This window comes from Manacus vitellinus, unplaced genomic scaffold, assembly GCF_001715985.3.
Source record: "Manacus vitellinus isolate BGI_N305 unplaced genomic scaffold, ASM171598v3 ctg7180002428305_pilon, whole genome shotgun sequence".
Lineage (NCBI taxonomy): Eukaryota > Metazoa > Chordata > Aves > Passeriformes > Pipridae > Manacus > Manacus vitellinus.
Window position 1 is genome coordinate 1,579 of NW_021937715.1, and position 22,512 is coordinate 24,090.

Sequence of the window (22,512 nt, forward strand, 5' to 3'; positions counted from 1 at the left end):
CCAGATTCCTCAGGAGTAGGAAACTGAAAACACTGACTCAGAAAAGCTCCATTCCTTCCTAATAATTGTGCTTTGTCCTTCCCATTTGACAGTGCTCTTGGAAATGTGCTGGTGTGATCTGGATCTGGGGCAGCCCTGACCTCCCACAGCCCTGACCACACACACCTCATCCAACGGCAGGAAGAACCTGCCTGGCTCCTGCTGGGGTTCTCACCACCCACCGACAGCTTCTCCCTGCAGAGGGGTGGGCAACTACCCAGGCAGGATGAGACCTGACCCCAGCAGGCAGCAAAGTCCCTGCCCTGGCACAAAGAACCCCGGAGCACAGGGACCCTGCTCTGCAGGACAGCCGCGGGCATCCCTGGCTTCACCCCCACCTTCCCACCCCGCAGCCATCCCTGGGAGAAGGAGCCCACCTGCGCTGTCCCTCTGACGGTGCTGCAGGGAAGGCCTGCCCTGGAGAACATCCTCCTCCAGCGCAACAGAGAAACTGGGAGAGTCCTGACAGATGTGCAAGGCTGTGGGATGTGGTAGCTTTAGGAGATTCCTCCAGGAACACAAGCGACATTGCCCTGCACCTGTAGACTCACTCTGCAGAGGAGTGTGAAGTTGTGTCCCCAAGTTGTGTCTCAGCTGAACACCTCCCATCTTTCTGCTGCCTTTAACCTCCCTTTGCCTTTCTTCTCTTCTCTCGTGCCTACAGGCAGTGCCCTCGGCCCTGCTGGGCTGTGCAGAGGAGCTGCTCCTGGGCAGAGCTGTCTCTCTGCAGTGCTGCCCGCTTGCCAGGATTTCCCTGTGTGCCAGGAGCCCGGCCCAGCTGAGCAGCACAGCAAGAGCCAAAGGCAGCCCTTTCTCTGCCCCTCTGGGTTCCCCACAGGTGTCCCTGGGGCTCCAGGGGAACCTGCTGTGGAACAGACTGAAGGAAACAATGATGTTCCCTCTTCTCCCCTCTTCAGTGACACTTCTTTCCAGCAGTGACACTTCTTTCCAGCAGTGACATTTCTCCTCTTAGAAAATTACCAGGGTATGATGATCACCTTTTCTAGTTTCATCATTACACAGGACACCAGGAGGGTGACAGCAAAGGATCTGGTAACTCCCTGGCACAGCGGGGGTTTTCCTGGAGTCACACAGAGAAATGTGTCAGGGCTCTGAGAGGTGTCCAACCCTGAGCTGGACTGATGCACACACGGGGGTGTTCAGAGACACGAGTCCTTCCCTGGCACACACACAGGCAGTTCATTGCAGCAGGGGCAGTGTCTCCCTGGGCTCCTGCTACCACTCCCAGAGCCTGGAGCCACCTCAGCCCCGTAATGCTCCCACCCTGCCCACTCCTACACTTCAGATGAACATTGGGGTTTTCTAGTCACTGGAACTGCCCAGACCAGCCCCTCCCTGGTCCCCCCATCTCCCTGCCCCGCCCAGCCCAGCAGAGCAGCACAGTCGTTTCTGGTCCTGCAGCAAGAAAGGGAGGCAATAGAGGACAGGGACAGTGACTGCATGTCTGGACTGCTCAGGAGATCATCAGCTCAGGCGGCAGCTCCTGCAGCCCCAGGGCCAGACCCGCTTCCCAGTGGCCCAGGCAACTGCTGCCACGTGGGCACAAGCTCTGCTGCCCAGGAGGGTCCTGTAGTGAAGGACTTTGCAGATGGCCACGTAGCAGTCGTAGGACATGATGGTGAGAAGGGCAAGCTCCGCTGTGATCAAGAAGAAAAGCAAAAAACACCTGTGCAGCTCATCCTGAGTAGGACATGCCCCTGGTGTTCCAGAGGGAATTGGCCATGGCTTTGGGGAGAGTGGTGCAGATGCAGCCCGGGTGTGTGAGGGAGAGGTGGAGCAGGAAGAAGTCCCTGGGGGGTGTGCAGGTGGTGGTGGCAGGCTACGGCGCTGAGGATGAGGCCGTTGCCCAGGAGGGCAGCCAGGGAGATGCCCAGGAAGAAGCAGAAGTGCAAGAGCTGCAGCCAGGAGGAGGAAGTGGGGGATGGAGCTGCTGTTGGACATGAGCTTCCTCCGGGCATCAGGAAATGTCCAAGGAGGAAAAGGCAGTGAAAACTTTGGGACAGGTTTCCTAGATCAAACCCATGAATTCCTCTGAGCATCTACCCTCATCCCAAGTATCTGCAGTCACACATATATAGATTCTGGACTGTAGAAGACAGGCTTAGCATGACTTTAAGATGATTTCTTCTCAATTTTTTGATTTATTTTTCTACTGCCAGGTCTGAGAGGGGCATCGTGGAACCAAAGGAACCCTGAGACATTTCAGAATCCCACATGTGTTGGGTCTGTCTGAGCTGGAGTTCATTTTCTCACTGCAGGCGTCACAGTGCTGTGCTTTGCATTGGGAGCTACAAAGGGGTTAATCACACCAGTGCTTTGGCAACTGCTGAGCAGGGCTGGTGCAGCATCTGCATTGTCAGCTTCGTCCCCTGAATCGGGGGCAAGATCATGGGAGGCGATACAGACAGGTCAGTTGAGCCAAATGGACCAAAGGGACATTGCAGAATATATGGCGTCAGCTCAGCTACAAGAGCTCAGGAAAGGAACAGGAAAGGGGGAAAATCCATTTTTTTACAATACATGCCTTCTGAGCGGCTTCTCTGTGTGGTGAAGCCCTGCTTCCCATGAAGTGGCCAGGTATCGCTGCTGACAGGAAGTAGAGAGAAAATCTTTTTATTTTCCTCTTCACTTATGCATGCGCAAACTTTGGCTTTTGCTTTAGTAAAGTGCCTGATCTCAAGGTAGAAATAATTTTCCATCTTATTCTGTCTCTTCTGTCTGGCTGGGAAGGGCAGCAATAGAGCAGCTTGGTGGGCACCTGGCATCCAGGTAAGGTCAACCCACTGCAACATTGCAGGGTCTCATGGAACCAAAGGACTGCTGGGAGACTGGGGGAACTCACGGAATCAAGTGGCCGTCGTGGCACTGCCCTGCATCATAGAAGCAAATGTTCCCTGGGAAACTACAGAAACCAGGGACTTAAGGGACATCATTGGGATGTGCGGGACCTCATGGAATTAAACAAACCGTGGGATATCTTTGGAACTTCATGGAATCAAAGGGATTGGAATCAAAGGGATAAAACAAAAGAATTAAACCCCATGACCAGAAACCATTGGATCGAACATTTCTTTAATATGCCAGCTGGGGATTCATGGGGGTACTCTGCCATGCATGAATCAAAGAATCAGTATAAATTTCGGAGTATAAATACAGTGATACTTGAAAGACCCTCCCCTTCACAAGCAGTCCAAAATTCTCTTCTGATTTTAGGGTCAAATAGCCTCTTGGATTTTATTCGTGGAGCAAGACTGCCATCTAGCGTCCATTTCTTCTGGGAGGGGCAGTCATTTTCACAGAGTGGTCTTCTCCCTTAGCAGGCCTCGTAGCATCTCTGATTGATCTATCCGACCCCTAACCCCTAAACTAAATGCTTTAGGACCAGCTAAGACGTATCTTAGAACTTCCCATTTGCTTAAACAATGTAAGACTTTCTTCTTAACAGAACAATTAAACAATTAAACAAGTTTTCTGAGGCCTGTAAGCTAATTTCTTGAAGATGGGCATATGATACACTCTCTATTAGTTTCCATGTATCATCTACATTCTCTCTCCTACAACTAATTGTAGTCTTAAAAGAAAAGAAAAGACTGCTACCATGCCAAGAAAGCAAACCCCTTTGTTGATTAGGATTTTTATCTAAGAAAAACTTCTGATTTACGAAGCCATTAAGGATGGAGATCCTCTCTCATTTCAGTGCCATTGTGACAATATGGGGCCTCATGTAACACATGGAACAGAGAACACTGCACATTCCCAAGCAATCAAGGGGCCATTGTAACACTCCAGGGCCTCATGGAAGACGGAGGCCCCGCAGAGAGACCTCAAATCAGAGGTTTGGGCAATCCTCAACCAGAGGAAGTTCAACAAGGGGAAGTGCCAGATTCTGTCCCTGTGATGGGGCAACCCCGAATGTCCGGACAGACTGGGAATGATATTCTGCATAGCAGCGCTGGAAAATGGCCTCTGGGGTCCTGGTGGATGGCCAGTTGGCCAAGAGTCAGTGGTGCTCTGGCGGGGGCTCACTGCTCGGTCACAGGAGGGTTTTCAGACACACGAGTCCTTCGCTTGCACACAGACACAGACAGTTCATGGCAACAGGGGCAGTATCTCCTGGGGTTCCTGCTGCCACGCCAGGAGCCTGGATGCACCTAAGCCCTTGTGGTGGTGCCACCTGCTCTGCCACTATCTGAGATGCCCCACCGCCTGAGAGATGGAAACGCGGAGCTCTGTCCAAGAGAAGCACATCCCAGAGCTGCACGCATGGGCTTTGCCAGGATTTAGAACCGTAAATGCAATGTGACACCGAGACACTCTTTGTCCCACATAACTTCAAGGTCTCCCCAGGAGGTTGATGGCAATTGTTCTTGCTCAGGGTCATCTCCCCACACCAACAGCAGGTGTGTGCTCAAGACTTGTCTGTGCAATGCAAACAGATACACCCTGTCTAGTTCTTCCGGTCTCTCCAAGGAAGGCAAAAGAATCTCTGTGTGCCGGGTGAGAAGCCAGTGCTGGAAGTTGTGGTTCTATTGTGAGTGCCAAGAGCGGATGGCAGGTCTGTGATGAATGCCCTGAGGAGATGACCTGGGTTTTCCAGTGCACATGGCAATAGATCACACCCTGCTTTGGTGGTCATTTATGTCCTACGGAGGTGACAGAGATGGGAAAGAGAATGAAATTTTTGAATGTGCCTCTGAGTGCCCCTCAACCTGCTGCAAATGTGCAGATTCCAGTACATCCAGTTCAGGTGTGAGAGGCTGTTCCCTGGTCCTCTGAGCAAGAAGAGCTGGACGAGGGACACAGCAGAACTCGCTTACTGAGACTGCATCTCCATGAATCCCAAAGCAAGTGCGAGGGGTTATGCCACGTCCGAGTTTTCTCAGGGGAAGGTGTTTCTCCCATGCACTTGCCTCCCCGTGGCACTGGTGCCACAGCCCCCGACAAAACCACAAGTGGTCTTTGTCCCTAGCAAAAGTGCTCCTACTGCTAGCAGGGATGTTCCACGGGAAAGGCCAGGAGAGGTTGAGCCCGGAGGGCACTGAGCCCGGAGGGATGTTTTGCCTCTCGTGCCCCTCGACCATTCTCGCAAGCCCAGCCCGGCCCCGCCGGTTCTACGGTGCAGAGCACGGACCGCCGCCGCGCTGCCGCCGCTGTCGCCTGGCCTCCGCCTCCAGCCAGCACCCGAGGAGAGCCCGAGAGGCGTCGGCGCCTGTCCCAGCCCCGGGGCGGATTTGTCGGAGGAGGACAGGGGAGGAGGGAGAGGAAGGCAGAGGAGGCGGAGAGGAGGCGGCCCACCAGGAGCAGAGAGTCGGGGCTGGCAGGGGCAGCGAGGCACCGGGAAGCGGATCGGCGGCTGCGGCGCTGTCAGGCAGCGGGGCTGGTGGCTGGTCGCGGTTTTGATCTGTGCGCAGGGCTGGTGGCCGGAGCCCGTATCCATTCCTACCGGCAGCTCCCGGGTCACAGCCCCGAACTCCTCGTACGCGCTGCTAAATGGTCCAGAGAGCTGCGGGTGCCAACGGGGTGGCTGTTGGTGACGGGAGATGGTCTTTCCACCGTCCTCTGGCTCTCCGGACCCCATCATGGGAACGCGGCTCTGTATTCCTGGGCCCTGGCGGACACGGACTCATTGACACTGTCGTCTTCAGAGATTTCAGGGGATTCTCTTAGAAACAAAACTCGGTTAATTGGTTCTACGGCAGAGCAAATTAGCACCCCTATGAAAACATGGCTTTTCATTCCTACACAGAGCGCAGGCTTGCGACAGAATGCCTGAGTGCAAAGTGATTTATACAGCACAGGGCAGCGCAAATCTGGGCATCCTGCAGTCAGCTGCCATGTGTGTCCCTAGTTTCTCTTGAGGCATCGTCTCCTGGTTACTCTGATCCACTCCAGGCAGGAGCCACGATTCTCTGGTTCATGAAGATCTTTCTCTTTGGATAGGAGGAGGGGTTCTTACCTTGCCTGGAGTGTGGAAAAGACAGAGAGTAAGGGTCCGCAAGATTTGGAGTGTCACTCGTCAAGGATCTGAACACTACATCTCGGACGTGTTCTGAAGAAGCTGTGAAGGCAGACAGTGCGAAGGAGCGAGGTGCAACCAAGCCAGACCAAGCGTTAGAGGTGGTGAGAGAGGAAAGCAAAGCAGTAAGAAAGGAGAGACCTCCAGCCATGTGGCCCTGGCCTCAGGAAGGATGGTTGCAGGACCATCCTTCATTAGCCTCTCAGTAAAAATGCAGAATTCTCAGCTTCCTCTAAATGTGTTATCTCTCCTCTGATACTTAAGATGGTAGAAAATTTTCAGGAGCACACAGGCATAAGGAGGGTGAACTCGATAATGCTCTTCCACCTGGGAAGCATGTGAAAGCCTCTGTTTCCTGTGGTGTGATGGGTGCCTGGGATCCCTCTGGACTTGGTTTAGGGAAGGGGTTGGGTGTAAGGGTCTCCATCTGCCAAGCCCCCAGACCTTCAACTGCCCTGGGTGGGCCAGGGCTCTCCTAGCCCCACCACTCGCAAGCAGCACTCTGGCAGTTGCCCCATGTGCTCCTGCATGTGCGTCAGGGTCTTCATCCTGTTCCCTGCTCATCCCTCAGTACATTCCCTAGGTCATATGCTCTCCTTGCCATTGCTGGAGCTGGGATATCCAGCAGCCCTGCTGGAGCCACAGACTCCAGACTTTGCGTTTTCGCAGAAGAGAAAGGCAAATCTAGAGACACTGGGCTGCTGCCCAGCAGGGCTCATCTCCCTTTCCCGGGGAGCTGGGAGAGAGGCATTCTTCCCAGGCAGATGAAGAAGGACAGGGGAAAAGCCACAGAAGCGGAGGAGACACGTGTTCCCCGAGGAAGCTTCAAGCAGCCCAGAGAGCTGAGGACAGCACGGGAAGATGTGAAAGGTGCAGAAGGGTAGAGGCCCGGAGCTCCCAAAAGCACATCAGTGGGTGTGCAGCAGAGCAGGCGATTGCAAGTGGGGAGGGGAGGACTGCACTGCGAGCTGACCGGGAACAATCTCTACCCATGAGTGAGACCCCAGAGCCAGGCAATGCTCAGAATGCCATCGGCTGGGGGAGCCAGACGAGCTGTTGCTTGGGGAGGGAGAAACCCAAAGAGAGCATTTGAGGTACTGAAATACAGTTCATTTCTCGGCCCTCCTGCTTCCTTTGCTCCCCCTCTAAGAGATTCGTTTCTGGCAGCTCTCTTCTCCCGGCACAGGGTGGAGATTTCTGACACCCTCGGCAAACAGGCAGGTTTGTCTCAGCATGAATTTTGGCTACCTCGTCGTCACTTTCTGCCTGGTACACCTCCTCTCTATATCCCAGCTTTTCATAAATGCATTCTTTTTCCTCCCAGGAAATAGTCAACTGCCTTTTCAGGCCCCGTGGGGGAATACAACTGAATAGAGAAACATCGCTGCAGATCATGTACTTGCTGTCCTTCATGTGTTCACTCCAGGCGATCTTACTTCTCTAAAGAAATAAAGAGGGAAAGAAGAGAAAGCTCAGGCCTCCTTCTCTCTCTCTGCTCGCCACTTCAACTTCGCTATCCCTCTCCGTCTGTCCTCTCCTCCACATGCTGCCACCAAAAGATATCTCGGCTCTCTCTGCAGTCACACATTTCTCCTTTTCTAAAGAAAATCAGGAGATCATTCCAAAGCTGCTCCAGGTCTATCAAACTCTCATCTCACTAACTTTATTAATGCATCCCTTTCAACCTGCAGGCTGCCTCTGGCACGACTTCCAGTTTTCCCCGGCTGGCAACATATTCAAATCTCTCTGTTTGCAGTGGGCCATGGCTTACGGGGGCTGCGATACACCGGGAGACCGATCGACGTCTGTGGGGAGCGGAGCTGTCAGCAGGAGCATTTCTGCTGGAGACAAATAGCACCTTAGTTTTAGACTTGGGCTGTGGCACCAGTTCTACGCCGAAGCAGTGCATGGGTGAAGCACCTGCCCATGAGAAATCACGGCATGGCATCTCCCACCCGCTTTGGACCAATGGAGATACAGTCTCCGTGATGAGATCCCAGTTGTGTCACTTCTCCTGCTCAGAAGACTAGGGAACACCTGAAATATGTATGCTTGTCCTGAAAACAGAGAGCTCTAACTATTTGGGCAGCCTGGAGAAAACTGGAGGTCGTGCCAGAGGCAGCCTGGAAGCAGAATCTGACGCATTATTAAGTTTAGTGAGATGAGGATTTGATAGGCCAGGGGTAAATTCAGTGTTCTAGCACTGGTGCCTCTTGCGCTGCGCTGTGCTTTTTACGTCACTTGGCACCCAGGTACTCAAGCCTGTTCTCTTTGTATGGCTGAAAACCCTGTTTTAATAGAAGCGCTAATACCCAACTCGTCTCCATGACGGTGCCCGGAGAGCCAGAGGACGGTGGAAAGACCATCACCCGTCACCCACAGCCGCCCCGTTGGTGCCCGCAGCTCTCTGGACCATTTAGCAGCTCTCTGGACCATTTAGCACCGAGGAACTCGGGGCTGTGACCCGGGAGCTGCCGGTAGGAATGGATAAATTCACCGTTTCGTATGTTGGCGTGTGAGCACTTGGTGATTTCACTGCTCTCGCTGGTCTCTACCAATGGGTCCTGCTGCACCTGGGCTCTACCTGCAGACACTGGCAGGGAGATGAAGAAAAGCCGTCGGAAGTGTTTTTGCACTGGATGTTTTTTCCCAAAACAAAGGGCACAGCAGCAGTCAAGCCAATACGGAGAAGAATTTTAAGAGGATATAAAGGTGTGTAGTAGTTGAAATGTCCATTAATATTTGCTGGAGAGAGGTGAGCGGAAAAGAGAAGTGGATTGGTGAAGTCACTGAAGAATGGAAAGCTGCGGGATTAAGCCAAGCGAAGAGAGGAAGAAAAGTAGGAAAGGGGAAGGACGGACTGCACGAATTCACTGAAGGACAGAGAGTAAAGCAAGGAAAGAATAACGGCTCGACAAAGAAAAAAGCGATGAGTGTTCCCAGGGAATACTTTATGGACCAGAGGGAGGGAGGGCTGGGAAGATAGTTCGGGAGAAGAGCTTTGTGAAGAACCGAGCAGATAGGAGGGTAGCCTCGAGGAATATGCATGTCCGCCCCAGGGGGCTGCCCCGGCCCCTACGGTCTCCGGCCGCCAGCCCTGCGCACAGATCAAAACCGCGGTCAGCGCCACCAGCCCCGCTCCCCAACAGCGCCGCAGACGCCGATCCGCTTCCCGGCGCCCCGCTGCCCCCACCAGCCCCGACCCTCTGCTCCTGGTGGGCCGCCTCCTCTCCACCTCCTCTGCCTTCCTCTCCCTCCTCCTCTGTCCTCCTCCGAAAAATCCACCCCGGGGCTGGGACAGGCGCCCACGCCTCTCGGACTCTCCTCGGGTGCTGGTTGGAGGCGGAGACCAGGCGACAGCGGCCGCAGCGCGGCGGCTGTCCGTGCTATGCACCGTAGAACCGGCGGGGTCGGACTGGGTGGCAGGGGTGGTGTTTGGTATCGAGGATCTTCAGATTGACAGACCATGTGTTTCTTACACCGCCACCGTCTCTTCCCTCACATCTCTCTTTTGGCACGTGGAGACTCCTGAATTGTCCTCCAGGGCAAGCGCTTGCGAGAATGGTCGAGGGGAACGAGAGGCTGAACATCCCTCCGGGCTCAGTGCCCTCCGGGCTCAACCTCTCCTGGCCTTTCCCGTGGAACATCCCTGCTAGCAGCAGGAGTACTTTTGCTAGGGACAAAGACCACTTGTGGTTTTGTCGGGGGCTGTGGCACCAGGGCCACGGGGAGGCAATGCAAAGGAGAAACACCTTCCCCTGAGAAAACTCGGACGTGGCATAACCCCTCGCACTTGCTTTGGGATTCATGGAGATGCAGTCTCAGTAAGCGAGTTCTGCTGTGTCCCTCGTCCAGCTCTTCTTGCTCAGAGGACCAGGGAACAGCCTCTCACACCTGAACTGGATGTACTGGAATCTGCACATTTGCAGCAGGTTGAGGGGCACTCAGAGGCACATTCAAAATTTCATTCTCTTTCCCATCTCTGTCACCTCCGTAGGACATAAATGACCACCAAAGCAGGGTGTGGTCTATTGCCATGTGCACTGGAAAACCCAGGTCATCTCCTCAGGGCATTCATCACAGACCTGCCATCCGCTCTTGGCACTCACAATAGAACCACAACTTCCAGCACTGGCTTCTCACCCGGCACACAGAGATTCTTTTGCCTTCCTTGGAGAGACCGGAAGAACTAGACAGGGTGTATCTGTTTGCATTGCACAGACAAGTCTTGAGCACACACCTGCTGTTGGTGTGGGGAGATGACCCCGAGCAAGAACAATTGCCATCAACCTCCTGGGGAGACCTTGAAGTTATGTGGGACAAAGAGTGTCTCGGTGTCACATTGCATTTACGGTTCTAAATCCTGGCAAAGCCCATGCGTGCAGCTCTGGGATGTGCTTCTCTTGGACAGAGAAGCATCTCTCAGGCGGTGGGGCATCTCAGATAGTGGCAGAGCAGGTGGCACCTCACAAGGGCTTAGGTGCATCCAGGCTCCTGGTGTATCTCCTAGGAACCCCAGGAGATACTGCCCCTCCTGCCATGAACTGTCTGTGTCTGTGTGCAAGCGAAGGACTCGTGTGTCTGAAAACCCTCCTGTGACCGAGCAGGGAGCCCCCGCCAGAGCACCACTGACTCTTGGCCAACTGGCCATCCACCAGGACCCCAGAGGCCATTTTCCAGCGCTGCTATGCAGAATATCATTCCCAGTCTGTCCGGACATTCGGGGTTGCCCCATCACAGGGACAGAATCTGGCACTTCCCTTTGTTGAACTTCCTCTGGTTGAGGATTGCCCAAACCTCTGATTTGAGGTCTCTCTGCGGGGCCTCCGTCTTCCAGGAGGCCCTGGAGTGTTACAATGGCCCCTTGATTGCTTGGGAATGTGCAGTGGTCTGTGTTCCATGTGTTACATGAGGCCCCATATTGTCACAATGGCACTGAAATGAGAGAGGATCTCCATCCTTAATGGCTTCATAAATCAGAAGTTTTTCTTAGATAAAAATCCTAATCAACAAAGGGGTTTGCTTTCTTGGCATGGTAGCAGTCTTTTCTTTTCCTTTAAGACTACAATTAGTTGTAGGAGAGAGAATGTAGATGATACATGGAAACTAATAGAGAGTGTATCATATGCCCATCTTCAAGAAATTAGCTTACAGGCCTCAGAAAACTTGTTTAATAAGAGATTGTTCTGTTAGGAAGAAAGTCAATTCTACATTGTTTAAGCAAATGGGAAGTTCTAAGACACGTCTTAGCTGGTCCTCAAGCATTTAGTTTAGGGGTTAGGGGTCGGAGAGATCAATCAGAGATGCTACGAGGCCTGCTAAGGGAGAAGACCACTCTGTGAAAATGACTGCCCCTCCCAGAAGAAATGGACGCTAGATGGCAGTCTTGCTCCACGAATAAAATCCAAGAGGCTATTTGACCCTAAAATCATAAGAGAATTTTGGACTGCTTGTGAAGGGGAGGGTCTTTCAAGTATCACTGTATTTATACTCCGAAATTTATACTGATTCTTTGATTCATGCATGGCAGAGTACCCCCATGAATCCCCAGCTGGCATATTAAAGAAATGTTCAATCCAATGGTTTCTGGTCTTTTGTTTTATCCCTTTGATTCCATGAAGTTCCAAAGATATCCCACGGTTTGTTTAATTCCATGAGGTCCCGCACATCCCAATGATGTCCCTTAAGTCCCTGGTTTCTGTAGTTTCCCAGGGAACATTTGCTTCTATGATGCAGGGCAGTGCCACGACGGCCACTTGATTCCGTGAATTCCCCCAGTCTCCCAGCAGTCCTTTGGTTCCATGAGACCCTGCAATGTTGCAGTGGGTTGACCTTACCTGGATGCCAGGTGCCCCCCAAGCTGCTCTATTGCTGCCCTTCCCAGCCAGACAGAAGAGACAGAATAAGATGGAAAATTATTTCTACCTTGAGAAAAAGGCACTTTACTAAAGCAAAAGCCAAAGTTTGCGCATGCATAAGTGAAGAGGAAAATAAAAAGATTTTCTCTCTACTTCCTGTCAGCAGCGATACCTGGCCACTTCATGGGAAGCAGGGCTTCACCACACAGAGAAGCCGCTCAGAAGGCATGTATTGTAAAAAATGGATTTTCCCCCTTTCCTGTTCCTTTCCTGAGCTCTTGTAGCTGAGCTGACGCCATATATTCTGCAAAGTCCCTTTGGTCCATTTGGCTCAACTGACCTGTCTGTATCGCCTCCCATGATCTTGCCCCCGATTCAGGGGACGTAGCTGACAATGCAGATGCTGCACCAGCCCTGTTCAGCAGTTGCCAAAGCACTGGTGTGATTAACCCCTTTGTAGCTCCCAATGCAAAGCACAGCACTGTGACGCCTGCAGTGAGAAAATGAACTCCAGCTCAGACAGACCCAACACATGTGGGATTCTGAAATGTCTCAGGGTTCCTTTAGTTCCACGATGGCCCTCTCAGACCTGGCAGTAGAAAAATAAATCAAAAAATTGAGAAGAAATCATCTTAAAGTCATGCTAAGCCTGTCTTCTACAGTCCAGAATCTATATATGGGTGACTGCAGATACTTGGGATGAGGGTAGATGCTCAGAGGAATTCATGGGTTTGATCTAGGAAACCTGTCCCAAAGTTTTCACTGCCTTTTCCTCCTTGGACACTTCCTGATGCCCGGAGGAAGCTCATGTCCAACAGCAACTCCATCCCCCACTTCCTCCTCCTGGCTGCAGCTCTTGCACTTCTGCTTCTTCCTGGGCATCTCCCTGGCTGCCCTCCTGGGCAACGGCCTCATCCTCAGCGCCGTAGCCTGCCACCACCAACTGCACACCCCCCAGGGACTTCTTCCTGCTCCACCTCTCCCTCACACACCCGGGCTGCATCTGCACCACTCTCCCCAAAGCCATGGCCAATTCCCTCTGGAACACCAGGGGCATGTCCTACTCAGGATGAGCTGCACAGGTGTTTTTTGCTTTTCTTCTTGATCACAGCGGAGCTTGCCCTTCATCATGTCCTATGACCGCTACATGGCCATCTGCAAAGCCCTTCACTACAGGACCCTCCTGGGCAGCAGAGCTTGTGCCCACGTGGTAGCAGCTGCCTGGGCCACTGGGAAGCGGGTCTGGTCCTGGGGCTGCAGGAGCTGCCCCCTGAGCTGATGATCTCCTGAGCAGTCCAGACATGCAGTCACTGTCCCTGTCCTCTATTGCCTCCCTTTCTTGCTGCAGGACCAGAAACGACTGTGTTGCTCTGCTGGGCTGGGACGGGGCAGGGAGATGGGGGGACCAGGGAGGGGCTGGTCTGGGCAGTTCCAGTGACTAGAAAACCCCAATGTTCATCTGAAGTGTAGGAGTGGGCAGGGTGGGAGCATTACAGGGCTGAGGTGTGGTAGCAGGAGTGGGAGTCGTAGCAGGAGCCCAGGGAGACACTGCCCCTGCTGCAATGAACTGCCTGTGTGTGTGCCAGGGAAGGACTCGTGTCTCTGAACACCCCCGTGTGTGCATCAGTCCTGCTCAGGGTTGGACACCTCTCAGAGCCCTGACACATTTCTCTGTGTGACTCCAGGAAAACCCCCACTGTGCCAGGGAGTTACCAGATCCTTTGCTGTCCCCCTCCTGGTGTCCTGTGTAATGATGAAACTAGAAAAGGTGATCATCATACCCTGGTAATTTTCTAAGAGGAGAAATGTCACTGCTGGAAAGAAGTGTCACTGCTGGAAAGAAGTGTCACTGAAGAGGTGAGAAGAGGGAACATCATTGTTTCGTTCTGTCTGTTCCACAGCAGGTTCCCCTGGAGCCCCAGGGACACCTGCGGGGAACCCAGAGGGGCAGAGAAAGGGCTGCCTTTGGCTCTTGCTGTGCTGCTCAACTGGGCCGGGCTCCTGGCACACAGGGAAATCCTGGCAAGCGGGCAGCACTGCAGAGAGACAGCTCTGCCCAGGAGCAGCTCCTCTGCACGGCCCAGCAGGGCCGAGGGCACTGCCTGTAGGCACGAGAGAAGAGAAGAAAGGCAAAGGGAGGTTAAAGGCAGCAGAAAGATGGGAGGTGTTCAGCTGAGACCCAACTTGGGGACACAACTTCACACTCCTCTGCAGAGTGAGTCTACAGGTGCAGGGCAATGTCGCTTGTGTTCCTGGAGGAATCTCCTAAAGCTACCCCATCCCACAGCCTTGCACATCTGTCAGGACTCTCCCAGTTTCTCTGTTGCGCCGGAGGAGGATGTTCTCCAGGGCAGGCCTTCCCTGCAGCACCGTCAGAGGGACAGCGCAGGTGGGCTCCTTCTCCCAGGGATGGCTGCGGGGTGGGAAGGTGGGGGTGCAGCCAGGGATGCCCGGGGCTGTCCTGCAGAGCAGGGTCCCTGTGCTCCGGGGTTCTTTGTGCCAGGGCAGGGACTTTGCTGCCTGCTGGGGTCAGGTCTCATCCTGCCTGGGTAGTTGCCCACCCCTCTGCAGGGAGAAGCTGTCGGTGGGTGGTGAGAACCCCAGCAGGAGCCAGGTAGGTTCTTCCTGCCGTTGCATGAGGTGTGTGTAGTCAGGGCTGTGGGAGGTCAGGGCTGCGCCCAGATCCAGATCACAGCAGCACATTTCCAAGAGCACTGTCAAATGGGAAGGACAAAGCACAATTATTAGGAAGGAATGGAGCTTTTCTGAGTCAGTGTTTTCAGTTTCCTACTCCTGAGGAATCTGGGGGTTGAGAAATGGAAAAGGAGCTCCCCTGTTGGACAAGTCACTGAGACTCCTGAGCTGTAACTTGGAATGCACAAGTGCTTCTCTAAGCAACTTCCTAAAGTGCTTTCGACCTCTGCTCTGTTTTTGACAGAAGCAGCATCACTTCTGCTGGACCCATCTGTTTTTTCTTTATCTGCCCTTTTCCACCTGCAAAAAGAAAAGTTGCCCAGTCAGTGCGCTGCAAACAGGCAGGTTTCTCTCAGGCCACAGTGAGTGCACAGACATTCGGATGGAGTGGTGACAGGGAAGTCATGAATGGATTTCTGATGTTGAGTCTACTGTTTTGAAATCAGAAAATGTGGTGTTGAAGTCATCGTTAGCCTTTGAGAGGGAAACAGGAGAAAAATCAGATAAATTTGTTGCTAAAAATGAGCTGCTTCAAACTGAGGTTGACCACCTTCAAAGTCTTGTTAAAATTTGGATGATTATGAAACAGTCAACTCACGGATTACCCCCATCAATACTAGACAATGCCCGCAGAATAAAGGCATAAAGCCCTCCCAGCCCCTCCAGGAACCCTCAAATCCCATCCCGGTCCCACAGGACACTCCCAACTTCCCCTTAAACTCTCCAAGGCCCCCAGACTCCCTCCCAGACCCACAAAAACCCACAAGATGCCCCCAAACCCCTCCCAGTTACCTCCAGCCCTCCCAGGACCTTTCAAACCCTCTCCTAGTTGCCCCCCTCCCCTCGAGTATGCCCCCAAACTCTCTCCCAGTTCCTTCCCACATCCCCGACGATTCCCCAAAACCCCTCACAGCTGCCCCAATCTCCCCAACCTCCCTCCCAAACCCCCAAACTCCCCCAAACCCCTTCCCACTTACCCCCACGACCTCCAACCCCTTCTCAGCTTCCCCATTCCTTCCCAAAGCCCCTCCCAGTTGCCGGCCCGTCCCCCAGGCTCGGGTGAGGAGGTGCCCCAGGCTGACGGGCCCGCCCAGGCAGGGGCGGTTCCAGCAGCATGTCAGGAGCCACCCCCTGCCCCGAAAGCTCCCGCCCGCCCTGGAGCCACCTCAGCTGCCCCTGCAGGGGAGAAATCCAGGCCGGAGCAGAGCAGGGGGCAGGGCCGGGCTGGGACCTCGATGGACGGGGGCACTGGGAGAGCAGGGGAGAGACCGGGATGGGCTGAGAGGGCACTGGGAGAGAGGGGAGACACTGGGATGGGCTGAGGGGGCACTGGGAGAGAGGGGAGACACTGGGATGGGCTGAGGGGGCACTGGGAGGGAGAGGGGAAAGTTTTTTGCCCCTTTCCTGGGCACTGGAACACCCTCTGCACCCCCGTTCCCGGCTGTGCCGGCTGTCCTTCCCCCCCAAGCCATGAACAGGTTTTGGGGCTCCCTTGTGGGTCGCAGCCAATAGAACGGCTCTGCTGGAATGATGTCATTGCCAAATTCTGCTGGACCCCTCTCCTTGTGCCGGTGAGTCATCCGATAGAACATCGAAACTTCCGCGGGGGCTGCCGGGAGCAGGGTGGTGATGGCGGGGGAGGGGAGGATCGGGATTGAACCCGATTGGTCCCGATCGATCCCGGCCCCAGGGTCTCCCCCCGCTGCGCTGTTTTTCACGTGCGGCCCCAACGAGACCATGGTGGTGTGGGGTGAGTTCAGGGGGTCCGGGGGCTCCTGGTGACCCCTCCGAATCTCCCCCAAGACTCTCAGGAGCCGCCCAGATCCCCCCCAAGACTCCTGGGGACCCTCCGCCTTTCCCCCTCGTCCCCCAAATCTCCTGTGCATCCCCTTAACCCTTGAAAATCTCCTGGGACCACCTCAGACCCCCAGACTCCCTCCTGGGGACCCCCAAACACTCTTCAGGACTCCGGGGTCCTTCCCGACCCCCTCCTAGAGTCTTTTGGGTGTCACCCACCCTTTACGGCGGATTCCTCCGTCCATTTTTCCACCCCGGACTGCTGGGGGTCCACCCCCCCAAGAAACTACTGGGAACTCCCCAGTGTCCCACCACGAGATTCCTGGGTCCCTCCCCCCCAACCCCCTGTGGGTGCCCCCATCCTTTCTTCCCCTCGAAAATATTCTTGGGGGTCCCCCAATGTCTCCTCCAGCCCCCATCCTGCCAGGGATGGATTTGGGGGGATCTCCTTCCCCTTCCCTCTGGCCCGAAAGCAAATGCCCTTCCTGTCCTTCTTCCTTCGCCCCCAGGCAGAAAAGAGAAGAGAAACAGCCAGTTGGCCCTGGCAGGTGTGGGTGTGTGCAGGCTGTGGTTGAGTGGTTGAGAAGGGAGAGGAGGGGGCTGGGGTTTGGGCCAAGTCCAGCAGGTGATGTCTTTTGTATCTGGCAGTCCTTGGTCAGCTCCACGACCATCCAGCTGTCAGTGTTCATGACATACCCATCAGCCCTTCTCTTCTTGGCTCCTACACTTGCCAACCCTAAGCTGCTCCTAAGTTCTTTTGCTGTCAGTTCATAAAGAGGTCTTGTCAAGTGTTACTGATTTAGAAACTAAAGCCTGACATCTTTGTCTTTGCCAAAGATGTGTGTGAAAGGGCAGTGCTGTTGCAAAGCAGTGTTGAGCTTCACAATGGGTGACTTGGCAGCTTCCTCTGCATCACCCATGCACCCTGGGTTTCTTTGAAAAGTACTTTTCACTCCAGATGTGACACCACATTAGCCTGTATCCTGTCCCCAAATGGATAACTGTAAATATTAATAATTAAAAAGTACCCCCCTCCATTATTCAAGAAAAGCTTGTATCTCTGTACTAAAAGCATCCAAGGGTCACGTCCCCCAGTTTTCTATCTGACAAGGGTTTGGAGGGGTTGCTTTGTGCAGGGAACCCTTTGGGGGCCCCTTGCACATGGGTAGGGTTGCACTCTGGGGGTGTGGGGCTTTGGTTCTTTGGTTGCCAGGGGCCACTGTGAGTCACTGAGCCGGGGTGGGGACAATGGGCAGGGCTGGCTGGGACAGGCTGTGGCACCTGTGACATAAAATGGAAGTGTCCGCATGGGGCAGCTCTGCAGGGCCCATCAGGGGATGCTGCCCAGTGCAGCCTGTGCTGTGGGGAGCACGCACACAGGGAGAGGCTGGGCCGGACGAGGGCCAGGGCAGCAAGGCCGCCCCAGGGAGTGGGTTCTGCCCCTGCCTGCAGGGCCCAGCCCCTGGCAGGAGCGCCTTGGGCAGGGCCCGGTGCTGCTGCTGGGGCAGGGGGTGAGGCCTTGCCGCCTGCCAGCTGCCTGGGCCCCTGTCCTTGCTGCGCCACATCCCCAAGGCTCCATCCCCGCTCCCCCAGCGCCAGCTCCCTCCTTCCCAGCCCCAACCAAGCCCTTCTCTGTGTCCTCCTGCAGGCCATGGCTTTCACAACATTCCTTTTGGTGCTTGGGCAAAGCATCATCCAGTCCCTGCAGGCGGTCGGGGAGGGGCTGCACAAGACTCAGTGAGCTTGGAGGTCTTTTCCAATCTGAAGGACTCTTGGATTCTGTGATTGTGTGCTGGATTCAGCTGGGTCCGTGTTAGCAGCATTAGTTTGCTCCCAAAGTTACCTCGCTGTCAGCTCTTGTGGCCTAAGGCTTGAGCTCCTTTAACTCCTTGTGCTGAGCTACTGATGGGAAAGGAGAGGCCTCTGCAAGCAGATTCCTGGTGTTCCCTGTAGAACAGTGAGGGAGAAGGTGTAGTCAAGTGGGAAGAGGAGTACTGTTTGTGTGTGGCCTTCTATGTGGCCTTGGCGCCTTTGAGGGGCTTGAAGGAGAAAAGAGCTTTGTTAAAGTGAGAAGTGAAATAGTGTGTTGGCTGTGGGAATGTGAAGAGAAGAGGAACGGAGAATGGGAAGGGAAAGAGGAATGGAAAGACATCTGCTGATGCTGTCGTTTGTTATCTTTGCATGTAGCAGGGTGTGGTGGAAGAAAAAACCATTTGGGAAAGATATGTGGCATGGAGAAGCATCTATGGGAACTAGATGGACTTTTATACACTGGACAATTCATCCACTGGACTGACAGTTGTTCCCCAGTTTTACCCCAGTTTATTGCTGTATTGTCATGGAGTTTTATGTACCCCAGTTTACTGTTGAATTTTTATGAAGTTTGTTATACCTCCATATTGTTCCCCTTTCTCCCTCAGATTTTCCCGCCCAAAGTTGTTTGTCACCCTGTCCTCCCCTGCTTTCCCACTCCTCTGCCACTGATTGGCTACAGTTTGCTGCAGTGCAAAGAGAGCTCCCATTGGTCCTTTCTCCTGGAGACTCTGAAGTTCCACCCACCTTTTCCCTGTCTCCCTATCACACTTTTCCCTGAGTTGTCAGTTCCATGCTCCTCCCCAGTTCAGAATCCTCCCCTCAGACTTACCTTATTTAAAACCCTGTTGTCCCTGAATAAAGTGGCATTGCTGCACGAACCCTCGACTGTGCCAAGAACCGTTATTGCAGTGCTCGGTCCCATTTCCCATCCCCCTGGACCATGGCAAGTGGCGCCCAACGTGGGGCACAGTTGAGGACTCTCATATTGAGAGAACTCCTGTGTCCTCACCTGGGTTCAGGTGACGCCAGGAGAGGCGATCGTCCCCGCCGGTCCTCCTCAGCAGAGCGGACGGCTGTGGGCTCAGCGGTAGCTGCACGGGTCGACGCACCAGACAGGTGAACTGCTGAGGACATTCCTCACCCTACCCTAACACCCACAGCCCGGCAGAACACCAAAGGGAGGACTTTCCATCAAGAGACTGTTGTTGAGACCCGACTAACATCAACATGGGACTCACACTCTCAACCTCCCAAAAATTTGTATACAGGCGCCTAAAAGACTTTGTAATAGAACACGGTCACCCCTTAGATAAAAAATTGGCAAAATCACTCGCCAGATGGCTCGACCACAAGGGTCACCAGCTTGCCGAGGACACCAGCGTAGAGCAGTGGCAAGCCATAGGCTACAGCCTCTGGCGGGACAGCGATAAGGGGGACCGTATAGCTAAAGAGGCACTCATCACATGGAGGTTAGTTCTGATGGTGCTACAGCACCAGATGATGAACAAGAATATCAGCCTCCCCAAGACAGACACTGAGCGGACAGAGAGGGACACTGAGCAGACAGAGACGGACACTGAGCAGACAGACACACAAGATGGCGGGAGGGGGAAGAAACCATCACGCCGAATTCAAAATGGCGTCGAGGAGGAGGGACCCAGGGACCACGCGGAGAAAAGGCGGGAAGGGACACCACGGGAAAAATCAGTGCAGGAAAGGAGGAGGCGGGCTCCCTTAGCACCACCCTCCAGGCCGCCTCCACCTCCACCTGATTGCATCAGAGATCCCTCCCCCGGCATGCCCACGAGCACACCCACTTCCTCCAGCCCTGCCTCTTCCCCGGATACATCACCTTCAAGGGGCGGAAGGGTGGCAAAGGACAGGGTCAAGGCGAAGGTCAGGGCCTCCTTCCGGCAAGATGGCTGCGCCCATAGGCCTCACACCACCGAGGCCTACCCCGCCTGCCGCCACCCTGAACCGGACATAGACTTAATGCAGCACTCCCCTGAATGGCAGCTTAAGCTACCAGATATCTGGAGAGCCTTCAGGGAGGAGGCTGCTAGCACTAAAGACACTGAATTCCTAAAAGCATTTCCCATCTATGTAGAGGGAGGAAGGGCCCCAGAGTGGCTGTAGGGAATTGGCTATAGAACACGGCTTGCCTAGGCCGTGGGAACATCTTAGATAGCGAGGTTACAGTGCCCTTGTACCCTGTTAGCTGATTGGTAAACAGGACATTGTGATTAGCAAAACAAAAAGCAACTGAGTACCACCTGTGTCAACAAAGAAATGAGAAAGAGGTGAGATCAACATTTAAGCAGAACCAATAATGAGCTTAGCTTTTGCAATATGTATGAACTAATTATAAAGTGTATATTAAGCTGTTAGCAATGATCAATAAACGAAGCTTACTGATTCTCATATTGAGCGTCTCATTCTTCCCTCGTCATGACAAGTGGCGACCAATATTGTACCCCATGCTAAAAGATATGAAAAAGGCCATCGTCGAGTATGGGTTGGGGGCACCCTTCACCATCGAGTTGCTAGAATCCTTCTTCCTGGCCTATAAGCTGATACGTTACAACATAAGAGCAGTGATAGGAGGACTCTTTACAACAATACAGTCTTCAGTATTTGAGGCAGAATGGAAAAAATTAATCACTGCATATGTCAATGACAAAATGGAAAGAAGGGGAATCCCAATTCAGCAGGCAATAGACATGCTCTATGGGGAGGGGAACTATTTGAGTAGGGGGGATCAAGCTCGAATTGACCCCAAATTTTTAGAAGCGACTAAAGAATTGGCATTAGAGGCCGTGAAAAGGGTGACAGATGCCTATGTGCAGACGCCTTCTTTCACACTTATTAACCAAGGCCCAAAAGAACCTTTTGTAGAATTCATAACCAGGCTAAAAGAGGCAATCAGCAGGCAGGTCCATCAAAAGGAGAGCCAGGAAATTTTATTCAATAAATTGGTTATCAAAAAGGCGAATGAGGACTGTCAGAAAGCTTTGAAGATGTTAAAGGATCCCTCCCTACTCGAAATGATAGACGCTTGTAAAAATATAGGTTCCAATTCCCATAAAGCGCGTCTATTGGCTGCCACTTTCATGGGTCCCCAATCATGTTTCAATTGTGGTGAAAAGGGACACTTCAAAAAACATTGTCCTAAGTTAGTCCCCGAACCAAATTTGCCTAAGACCCTATGTCGGAGGTGTGGGAAGGGCCGCCATTGGTCTTCTAGTTGTAGGTCAATGACCAATATCAGTGGTGAGCCCCTTCCCCCCAGGAGGTCCCCAGAGCTGAGGAAAAGGGTAACCTTCCAATCTTTGCCCGATCTTCGCCCTTGCTCCTGTGAACATCAGGGAAACGGGGAGCAGAGCGCCCAGGGGGGCGCAATGACACAAATAACCCCTGCTCTCCACTCCATCCTGCGCCCAACACCGCGCCCAGCTACCCCATTACCCAAGAGCCTCCGACAGACCTCATTCCCGTTCAGTGTGATCCTTTAAATTCAGCAGACCCTATCTCAGTTAAAAACCAGTGTGTTCCCCTAAATTGGATAATCCTTTCCGTTACTCACCCGTCTACTCACCTAAGCTCCTATGAGCAGGCCAGGGTTAGACCATCTGCCCCGGTCGATCCAGATAAGACTTACCTCATGATATCGCACTTTTCAGCAGTGGCTAAGGGAATAATTGTAGTGCCTACTCTCCTGACGGGACTGACGAACACAAATATAGCTATATGCCTAACTGTGCATCTCCCTCCTGTGCAGTTGGAGGACCGCTTCCCCGTGGCGAAGATGGTCTCCACCGACAAGCTGCTCTGCGTGGTGTCCCCAGATGAGGAGCGGAGGGAGGGATCACTGAGGGAAGTCCACTGGACAACCTCGGTGAAGACCTCTCACCCTCTTCTAACATGTCTCATCTACTTTTCTCAACCTAGGCACCCTCAGAAAGTCAAGGTGGAAGGGTTACTCGACATGGGGGCGGATGTCACCATAATTGCCTCCAAGGACTGGCCGTACGGCTGGCCAGCCCAGACCACTAACATCAGAGTCAGCGGGGTAGGGGGATCGCAGTACCCCGTCAGGAGTAAAGAGGTAAAGAGGAACTCCGAAGTTCCACCCACCTTTTCCCTGTCTCCCTATCACACTTTTCCCTGAGTTGTCAGTCCCATGCTCCTCCCCAGTTCAGAATCCTCCCCTCAGACTTTAAACCCCTTATTTAAACCCCTGTTGTCCCTGAATAAAGTGGCATTGCTGCACGA

General features: G+C 53.6%; 1 long non-coding RNA gene across 1 annotated transcript; it reads left to right on the forward strand.

Annotated features, from left to right (window-relative positions):
* The first annotated feature begins 2,363 nt into the window (after nucleotides 1–2,363).
* LOC115307747 lies at nucleotides 2,364–3,065 on the forward strand. The gene is made up of 2 exons (XR_003916098.1): nucleotides 2,364–2,468; nucleotides 2,858–3,065. It is a non-coding gene; the product is annotated as an uncharacterized LOC115307747 (long non-coding RNA).
* The last annotated feature ends 19,447 nt before the right edge of the window (nucleotides 3,066–22,512 follow it).